The 10,711-nt window shown below is 42.5% G+C and overlaps 1 pseudogene; it reads left to right on the forward strand.

Moving 5' to 3' along the window:
- The first annotated feature begins 1,881 nt into the window (after nucleotides 1-1,881).
- On the forward strand, nucleotides 1,882-2,842 carry LOC110575624 (annotated as a pseudogene).
- Nucleotides 2,843-10,711: the final 7,869 nt, after the last annotated feature.

Consider the following 10,711-nt stretch of genomic DNA (forward strand, 5'->3'; position numbering starts at 1 on the left):
CAGCATGGATGAATCTTGAAAACACCACACAAAGTGAAAGAAGCCAGACACAAAAGGCCACATATTATATGAGTCCATTTACATGACATGTCCAGAAAAGGCAAATCCATAGAGACAGAAAATAGATGTGGTAGTCAGGGGATGAGGGAGGAAGAATTGGGCCTACCTGCTAATAGGCCTGGGTTTCTTTTTTTGGGTAATGGAAATGTTCTGGGATTAGATAGTGATTATCTGTGGTTGTACAACACAGTGCCTATAATAAAAACCACTGAAGGGTATGCCTTAGTGAAGTAATTGTATAACTCCATTTTAAAATGCTATTTAAAAAAAAAGAAAATATGATAAACTGCACTAAGGAAATGACCAATTGGGGCTCCTCGCTGGCTCAGTCTGTAGAGCATGCAACTCTTGATCTTGGGGTCATGAGTTCAAGCCCCATGTTGGGTGGAGAGATTACTTAAGAAAAATAGTAATAGGGGCGCCTGGGTGGCTCAGTCGTTAAGCGTCTGCCTTCGGCTCAGGTCATGATCCCAGAGTCCTGGGATCAAGCCCTGCATCAGGCTCCCTGCTCAGCGGGAAGCCTGCTTCTCCCTCTCCCTCTCCCTCCCCCTCTGCTTGTGTTCCCTCTTTCACTGTGTCTCTCTCTGTCAAATAAACAAACAAACAAAATCTTTAAAAAAAAAAGAAAAATAGTAATAAAATAAAAAAATAATAAAAAGATTTTTTAAAAAAAGGAAATGACCAATTTGACTGTCTGGCAGGAGGCTTTAGTTTGGAAAATTTCCCCTTAAACCCACAAGGAAATTTAAAAAAAAAAAAAAAAAGGCATTTTGAAACTAAATTAAGAGAGAAAGGTAAAAAGAGATAGAATTAGTTTACACACTATTACCCATCTGTAGGCACCAGTCTTCCCCCTTGTTCAAGTAGTTATTTGTGATATTGCAAAGAAAGAATATTGAAGCTAAAAATGCTTAATTTAGTCCTGAATACCACCAGTTGGGTTAAACAGTACCTATGGTTACTAAGGTCAGGCTGAATCCATAGGCTTAGAGAAGGAAATCTCACTGAAAACAAGTGTAGAAAGGGAAAAAAAAAAAAAAAAAAGGAAGCTTCTCCCTCCCTCCAGTGCCACAGCCCCAGTCCCCATGCAAAGTGGTGTAACTACTACGTGCCCAGGGCTATGTTACTCACTCTGGGAGGCAGAAAACAAGACAGGACTCTTGTCCTCAAAGATTCACAATGCTATTGGAGAGATAAAGTAATCTTTGCAAATCAATCAAGAGTAAAATTGTGGAGCTCAGGGGTGCCTGAGTGGCTCTGAGGGTTAAGCATCTGCCTTGGGCTCAGGTCATGATCTCCAGGTCCTGGGATGGAGCCTGCACTGGGCTTCCTGCTCAGTAGGGTGTCTGCTTTTCTCTCTCTCTCTCTCTCTCCCTCTGCCCTTCCCCACTGCTCATTCTCTCTCTCAAATAAATATAATCTTTTAAAAAATAAAAAAAATTGTGGAGCTCTACTGGAAAATTTAGAGGAAGGAAAATTAGTATAGACAAAATAGACAAAGAGAATTTCACAGAGGATATGGACATAAGTTGCCCTTGAAGAATAGGTAGGATTCAATAAGAAGAGAGGGAAGAAATATAGAGAGAAAAGAAAGAGGTAAAGGCATGAAAAGCTATAAAGAGATCAAAAAGGGAAGTAGTTGGGAAAAAAATAAAGCTTAGAATTATGCCATATTATATTTGTTCTTCCAAAAGACTACAAACAGCAAGAATTCACTATCAGTTAAAATAAATAAATCGAGAGACATTCATTAGATTACTCCCTTCTGCCCGTGGACGCCGCCGAGTAAGCATCGTTAAAGTCTCTTCTCCCACCGCCATCATGTCTAAGTCAGAGTCTCGCAAAGAGCCTGAACAGCTGCGGAAGCTCTTCATCAGAGGTTTGAGCTTTGAAACCACTGATGAGAGTCTGAGGAGTCATTTTGAGCAATGGGGAACGCTTAAGGACTGTGTGGTAATGAGAGATCCAAACAGCAAGCGCTCCAGAAGCTTTGGGTTTGTCACGTATGCCACTGTGGAGGAGGTGGATGCAGCCATGAACGCAAGGCCACACAAGGTGGATGGAAGAGTTGTGGAACCAAAGAGGGCTGTCTCAAGAGAAGATTCTCAATGACCTGGTGCCCATTTAACTGTGAAAAAGATTTTTGTTGGTGGCATTAAAGAAGACACTGAAGAACATCACCTAAGAGATTATTTTGAACAGTATGGGAAAATTGAAGTGATCGAGATCATGACTGACCGAGGCAGTGGCAAAAAGAGAGGTTTTGCTTTTGTAACATTTGATGACCATGACTCTGTAGACAAGATTGTCATTCAAAAATACCATACTGTGAATGGCCACAACTGTGAAGTAAGGAAAGCCCTATCTAAGCAAGAGATGGCTAGTGCTTCATCCAGCCAAAGAGGTCGAAGTGGTTCTGGAAACTTTGGTGGTGGTCGTGGAGGTGGTTTTGGTGGGAATGACAACTTTGGTCGTGGAGGGAACTTCAGTGGTCGAGGTGGCTTTGGTGGCAGTCGAGGTGGTCGTGGCTATGGTGGCAGTGGGGATGGCTATAACAGATTTGGTAATGATGGAAGCAACTTTGGAGGTGGCGGAAGCTATGATTTTGGCAATTACAACAATCAATCCTCAAATTTTGGACCCATGAAAGAAGGAAATTTTGGAGGCAGAAAGCTCTGGCCCCTATGGTGGTGGAGGCCAATACTTCGCCAAACCACGAAATCAAGGTGGCTGTGGCAGTTCCAGCAGCAGCAGGAGCTACGGCAGTGACAGGAGGTTTTAATTACTGCCAGGAAACAAAGCTTAGTGGGAGAGGAGAGCCCGAGAAGTGACAGGGAAGCTACAGGTTACAACAGATTTGTGAACTCAGCCAAGCACAGTGGTGGCAGGGCTTTGCTGCTACAAAGAAGACATGTTTTAGACAATAGTCATGTATATGGGCAAAAAACTCGAGGACTGTATTTGTGACTAATTGTATAACAGGTTATTTTAGTTTCTGTTCTGTGGAAAGTGTAAAGCATTCCAACAAAGGGTTTTAATGTAGTTTTTTTTTTTTTTTTGCACCCATGCTGTTGATTGCTAAATGTAATAGTCTGATCATGACGCTGAATAAATGTGTCTTTTTTTAAATGTGCTGTGTGAAGTTAGTCTACTCTGAAGCCATCTTGGTATACTACCCCAACAGTGTGAAGTTAGAATTCCTTCAGGGTGATGCCAGGTTCCATTCGAAATTGATTTGCAACCTGCTTGGGCACAGAAGCCATTGTCTCCACAAACCTTGGTGTAGTTGAACTGACAGTTAATGTGTTGTGACCTGGAGTTCACCATTAAAAGGGTCACCCAAGCAAAGTCCTGGAGTTTATTTGGTTATTAATATGATTGTTGGCACATCCTATGCAATATATCTAAATTGAATTATGGTATCAGATAAAATTATAGATGAGGATTAAAGCTTGTGTATCATCCATTATCATGTGTAATCAATAAACGATTTAATATTCTTTTGAATGGAAAAAAATAAAAAATAATCATGAATAATAAAATGTGGTTTTTATAAAGCACAGATCTTAATGTTAACATGTTAGGAAATTGGCTCAGTTCTAACAGTGCTTTTTTTCTAGCACTCCTAAGTAGTTCTGAAAATCTCCTAATCAAGAATTTGTCAAGGGGCGCCTGGGTGGCTCAGTTGGTTGAGTGACTGACTCTTGATTTCAGCTCCAGGTCATGATCTCAGGGTCCTGGGACAGAGCAGGGTTCAGGCTCCACGCTCAGTGGGGAGTCTGCTTCAGGATTCTTTCTCCCTCCCTCTGCTCCTACCCACACCCATCTCTTAAATAAATAAATAAATAAATCTTTTTTAAAAAGAACGTGTCAAGTTTATCACAAAATACACAGGAAAAGGTCATTGTCAGTTACTCTGCTTGTATGGTAATCTAATAAACATAATCGACAGCTTCGATACAGGTAAACATATTTCAGTATAGCATGCATACGCTTTTTTTTAATTCTTATGTTAATCCCCATACATTACATCATTAGTTTTAGATGTAGTGTTCCATGATTCATTGTTTGTGCATAACACCCAGTGCTCCATGCAGAATGTGCCCTCCTCAATACCCACCACCAGGCTAACCCATCCTCCCACCCCCCTCCCCTCTAGAACCCTCAGTTTGTTTTTCAGAGTCCATTGTCTCTCATGGTTGGTCTACCCCTCCGATTTCCCCCCCTTCATTCTTCTCCTCCTGCTACCTTCTTCTTCTTCTTCTTTTTTTTTTTTTCTTAACATATATTGCATTATTTGTTTCAGAGGTACAGATCTGAGATTCAACAGTCTTGCACAATTCACAGTGCTTACCAGAGCACATACCCTCCCCAGTGTCTATCACCCAGTCACCCCATCCCTCCCACCCCAACCCCCACTCCAGCAACCCTCAGTTTGTTTCCTGAGATTAAGAATTCCTCATATCAGTGAGGTCATATGATACATGTCTTTCTCTGTTTGACTTATTTCGCTCAACACAAATACCCTCCAGTTCCATCCACGTCGTTGCAAATGGCAAGATCTCATTCCTTTTGATGGCTGCATAATATTCCATCATGCATACGCTTTCTATGTGTGTCACCTTAGTTTCCTTGGAATTTATGTGAAGCTATTTAAGGAAAAATAAAAAGCATTTGATCTCTGAAACATTAGATTACTCACAGATACATGTGCTAAGTAAAGAGTTTAACTTGTGCTCTACTGAGTGCTGACATATATATTTTTCTTTCTTTTAAAGATTTTATTAAGTAATCTCTACACCCAACATGGGGCTGGAACCCACAACCTTGAGATCAAGAGTCACATGCTCCACCCTGAGCCAGCCAGGCAACCCAATATTTCAAGCGAAGGACAGGTTAAGCTCTTATTTTGTGAACATTAAAGAGTCTTTATGGTTAGCAGTCTGCGAACAAACACTGAATATAAGGAAACTGATACCCAGGTATTAATCACTATTGTGACTTAGAAATAAATAAATTCTAAGTAATTTTTTATGGTTTAACATTTTTTTTAAAGATTTTATTTATTTATCTGACAGACAGAGAGGTAGTGAGAGCAGGAACACAAGCAGGGAGAGTGGGAGAAGGAGAAGCAGGCTTCCCGCCGAGCAGGGAGCCCGATGCAGGGCTCGATCCCAGGACCCTGGGATCATGACCTGAGCTGAAGACAGATGCCCAAAGACTGAGCCACCCAGGAGTCCCATGGTTTAACATTTTTAAAGTAAATCATATATCTGAGACACTCTAAATAAATAAATAACCACTGCCCATTTGGAGAGATTTTGCTTAGGGTAAGTATAGAATTCTTCCTCTTACAAAATAATTTGAGATGCATTTTCTACATGGTTTTCAAATGCCAAGTCATACTTGGCACATAATGAACTCTAAATATAAAATATCAGCTTACCACTTCTAAAGACCGATACAACTATTTCATTGTAAGTTAGGAAATGTATACAACTACTTTATATAGAATTCCTAAAAATTGTAGCAAAATTTTGAATAGAGTACATAATTGAAATGGGAAGATCTTAGTAAACATAAATTAGCTCACTACATTATACACATTATATCCATTTGTATGTATGTATGTATGTATGTATGTATACAGAGAAGGTTGATTGTTTACTGCAACATGTTTATAATAGCAAAAACAAGCAGAAAAACAAACACATTTCCTGGAAATAACCAAAACATCCCTTAATAAAGGATCCTTTGTATGTCTGAATTCAGTTCAGGGGAAAGCAGCTTTGGGAATGACCCCTGAATTCCTGTTGGGCTGCCCTTCTGATAATAAAGGTTTCTTTGCTTCAAAACTGGTGTGTTAGCTGATGAGGAAGCAGAAGGCGAGCTGAGGACAAAGCAGAAGTTAGCACCCTATACCCCCAGCCCCCCAGAAGCTGGCACCCTACACCCCCAGTCCTCAGGCACTCCTGGCTGCCCTAAAGGAAAAACAAATGGTTAACTGATAGAGATCACAGTCCTGCAGGACAGAAGTCTCCCTCAGTTTACAAATGTCCTAGCAATTTACAAGAAAGAAGCTGTCTTATCAATAGCCTAACTTCCAGAGACCCATAACTCAGTTCCTGAAGCTCTAACATCACCCTCCCCTTCATAAAATTAAGGGAGGCTGAGGCAGAAGGAAATGTAAATAAAATTGTATTTCTTCTAAACCTAAAGCCCATTGACAAGGACATGTGATAGGAGGAATGTAACACTCCTCCAGGAAATTCCCAACTGTCTTCATGTTAGTACCTCAGTAGAGGGAAAAACAGCTTGGCTTGACAATAACCAGGTCTCCATTATTCTGAGAGTCTTCTTTAGCATATGATAATCCTTCTGGACACTCCCTTTGTCCTCACCTCCCCAACTCCTGAGTATATAATCATCCACTCCGCAAGACCACAGTGTAGCAGATCTTTCTGCCCACGGGGCCTGTCCCCATGCTTTAATAAACCACCATTTTGCACCAAAGACGTCTCAAGAATTCTTTCTTGGTCGTCAGCTCCAGACCTCACCCCACCGAACCTCACATATATTCTAAAACTTCATCATTAGCCATTGGCTTACTGCTCATTGGGTGCACAGTCAAGTTTGAGTTTGGTAACAGTATCCTGTTCAATAAAATTTTAATACAGAGCCTAGCAAGAAAAAGAATGAGGTAGAGCTACATATACAGATATAGAAAAATCTCTAACACATCTTTCATGAAAGAAAAAAGCAAGGCACGGTACACTGCCTAATACCAATTGTATACATTTTAAAAACTGTATATATAAATGCATATAAATAATATTTTATCTTTTCTAAGATACACATTTTAAAAAGGCTTAATTGACAACATTTTTTCTTTCCTCACATTTTTTCCTTCATGAAGTCACATACATGTAATTTACATTTATGTAATTGCATAAAATTATAATCGGTAATAGTTTAGATTTGATAAAACACATTAAAAGCTTTCCAGGGAAGATACATAATAATTTATCAACAGTGATCACCTTGAAAGAGAAAGACAGAGGGGGAAAGTAGGGGAAGAGTTGTACTTTTCAATTTTATACCTTTTAAAAATCATAAAATTACGATTTTATGTATTTTATATATTATGTATTATATATTTTACTTATATGTGTATGTATCATACACAACAGCATACAACACGTGTTAATATTTTCTCCTATAACATTAATATTTAGAACCTTAAATCCCCTATGAATTTTCAAATGTAGCCAGATTACTTGCTAAATAAAGAGGCAGGTCCTGGCTCCAAGTATTCATACTTGGCTAAGTCATCACTTGGTGCAGAATGAATTCAGGAACACCTGTTCATCTCTTTCCCCTCCTCCCATCTCCTCCACAGACAACTGGATCCCACATGCAATTATTCTAAAATTCCACCATCCCTTCTCCTTAAGTTCAATTTGAAGGTTAATTGCATGTCCACAAAGTCATCCCTGCTCATTTTCAGGAGCAATAGGACAGTGTGGACTTCTCCACGCATAGGAAGAGCGAAGGGAGGGGCGCCTGAGTGGCTCAGTCGTTAAGTGTCTGCCTTCGGCTCAGGTCATGGTCCCGGGGTCCTGGGATCGAGCCCCGCATTGGGCTCCCTGCTCAGTGGGAAGCCTGCTTCTCCCTCTCCCACTCCCCCTTCTTGTGTTCCCTCTTTCGCTGTCTCTCTCTCTCTCTCTCTGTCAAATAAATAAAATCTTAAAAAAAAAAAAAGGGAATACCGAAGTGAGCAAGTTGTATACCGGTGTGCTAAGCGTACAGCCACTTCAACCACACTCCTTTTTCTAGAACCCATTTCCGTAACCCTATCCTTTCATGCATTAGTTCATTTGTGATTGTTGAGGGTCTTCAGTGTGCTTCAGCGTGCCCCCGCAGCCTATATATAAAACTAAGAGGCTCCCCCAAAGCAAAACGCACAAATTGGGGAGAAAGACCGTTAAACACACACAGGGTAGTCAATGTCAAGAAAAGGTGAATTAGCAAAGGGCTGAGAGAGCCTGGCAGAAAAAGAAACTTCTGGAAAAAATCTGACAGAGAAGATAACATTGGAGTTGGGTCTGAAGAGCTGTCACGAGAACATGGAAGAGGGTAATATTCTAGGCCAGAAGTGGGGGAGCTAGAGTGTAAACGCAAGAAAGCAGGAAAAGGCAGGGTTTGCTTGGGAAAAGTGGTAAGTTCAGTGATGAGACTTTCAGGGTGCAGGGGAGTGAGGAAGAGAGAGGTTGGAAAAATAAACCTGGAGGAGGAGAGATTTTGTCTGTCTTACTTTTGAATTCTTAGAAGGGGGAATGGGGTGAAGTCAGACGTCCAGGGAACACACTGGGATTTACAAAAGGCGGTGACTGAGCTGGGGTTTTGCAGCAGGGTGTTAACTGGGCTGGTCAGGAGGTGAGGAACCGAATTCTAGCACCCACTCCAGTCCCCAGCCAGGGAGGAAAGCGGGCGGGGCATCCCAGGGCGGAAGGGCTCCGGGCAGGAGCGGGGGCGCACTCACCTGCCGCGACCCGCCGCCACTCGCCAATCACCCAGGCGGGCCAGGTGGCCGCGCTGCGCCAGGGGAGCTGCCTCTGGCTCGGCGGCCACCGAGGCTCGGCCGTTGGAAGTCTGACACCGGTTCGCTCTGGGGCGCCCCGCGCCGGCTCTGCAGGGCGCTGCTCCCCGCGGGGTATGAGGCGCGGGGTGCGGGGCGGCGGGTGAGGGGCTCCACGACCCCCGCCCGCGTGCAGTTCTGTGAGGCCACGCGCTGCCCCCCCCCCCCCCCCCGCAACCTTGAGAGCCAGAGAAGTGAAAGAGCGAGGAGAGGCCGGGGTCACTAAAGGGCAGCTGCCTAGAGGGGGAAATTGAGGGGGTGGGGGCTGGGGAGGGTTCCAAGGTGTGCTTTGAGAGAGGATTGGCATGGAAATGAGTCAATTTTCTAGGACCTTTATACTATACGCTTAACAGACTGAGACACTGAGGCACCCCAAGATTTTCTTTCAATTTTTAAGTAGTCTCAGGGCGCCTGGGTGCCTCAGTCGGTTAAGCGACTGCTTCAATGAGGTCATGATCTCAGGGTCCTGGGATCAAGCCCCACATCAGGCTCCCTGCTCAGCTGGGGATCTGCTTCTCCCTCTCCCTCTGCCGCTACCCCTGCCTTTGCTCTCCTGCTCTCTCTCTGTCAAATAAATAAATAAAATCTTTAAAAAAAAATTTTTTTTAAGTAGTCTCTGTACTGAAGGTGGGGCTCAAACTCACAACCCTGAGATCAAGAGTTCCAAGCTCCACCCCAACCACTGAGTCAGTCCAGTGCCCCTATGACCTTTATACTTTCTGAAGTTACTTAGTGTTTCACTTGTTGAAAGTCTTTACTTAGTGTTTCACTTGAGAATATTAAATCTTTTCTGTTGAATTTGCTCAGAAACCTATGACTGGTAATATGGAGAACAGACTGAAGAAAACTTTTCAAAGCCCACCCTCCCTTCCCTTTCCAGTACATTTCTGTTTTTCTTGTAACTCCCTGAAATGGTGTGCCTGGTGTCGGTTTTAATTAGGGGTTAAAGTCAATCTTTGAATATAGAGCAGGTCAGTCTAAGATGAGGGCTGGAAGATCTGCCAACTGATTAAAACAAAACAAAACAAAACCGAAGCCCAACGATGATTATAAAAATCACAAGTAAAGTTAAATTAAACACATTCTATCCATGTTAAGAAATACCATGCAGCAATTATGCAGTATGAAGTTATGGGGCCCACAGGACCCCTGCACACTTTGCAAAGTTTGCCAAACTGCAAGACCTAACTGTCCTCTGACTCTGAGCTGTTTCTTTAGCTAGTGTATAGGCAATTAAGCAGATGACAGCAATCACAGCAGGACTAAGGAACACCTGCTCACTTCCCAAGGGAGGGGCCCTGGCTTGTTTACTGCTTGCTACAAAAGATGATGAGCCCTTAGTCTTGGATTCTTTAGCTGCCTCCCAGTCCACTGCCTGCATGTGGGTCCATGGTGTTGCCCAGTGGTACTTGGGGCCAGAACTGCTCTTTGTTGGGCTGTGAGTAATAAAGGGTCTCTCTCTGGCCCATTTTTTTGGTCTCATCATCTATTTTTGGCACTTATGGTTTAATCCTTGCCATCTTCCCAGTAGGAGGTATATCTACATATTCTTATGTAGTAAGGAACAAATTACAGGATATTATATCCTTTAAAGAGCCTTAGACATATCCATGTGCCTTAACCTACAAAGTCTTCTTTTGAAAATATATTCTAAAGAATATATTTTGTGCTGTGGAGCCTGACGCATGGCTCGATCCCAGGACTCCGAAATCATGACCTACCATGACCTGGTACTTGGGGCCAGAACTGCTCTTTGTTGGGCTGTGAGTAATAAAGGGTCTCTCTCTGGCCCACATATACTGTGCTGGGGTGTCTGGGTGGCTCAGTCAGTTGAGCATTTGACTCTTGATATCAGCTCACGTCTTGATCTCAGGGTCATGAGTTCAAGCCCCACTTGGAAGGAAGGAAGGAAAGAAGAAAAGAAAGAAGGAAAGAAGGAAAGAAAGAAAGAAGGAAAGAAAGAAAGGAAAGAAAGAAAGAAAGAAAGAAAGAAAGAAAGAAAGAAAGAAAGAA

Source organism: Neomonachus schauinslandi, chromosome 8 (genome assembly GCF_002201575.2).
Source record: "Neomonachus schauinslandi chromosome 8, ASM220157v2, whole genome shotgun sequence".
Classification (NCBI taxonomy): domain Eukaryota; kingdom Metazoa; phylum Chordata; class Mammalia; order Carnivora; family Phocidae; genus Neomonachus; species Neomonachus schauinslandi.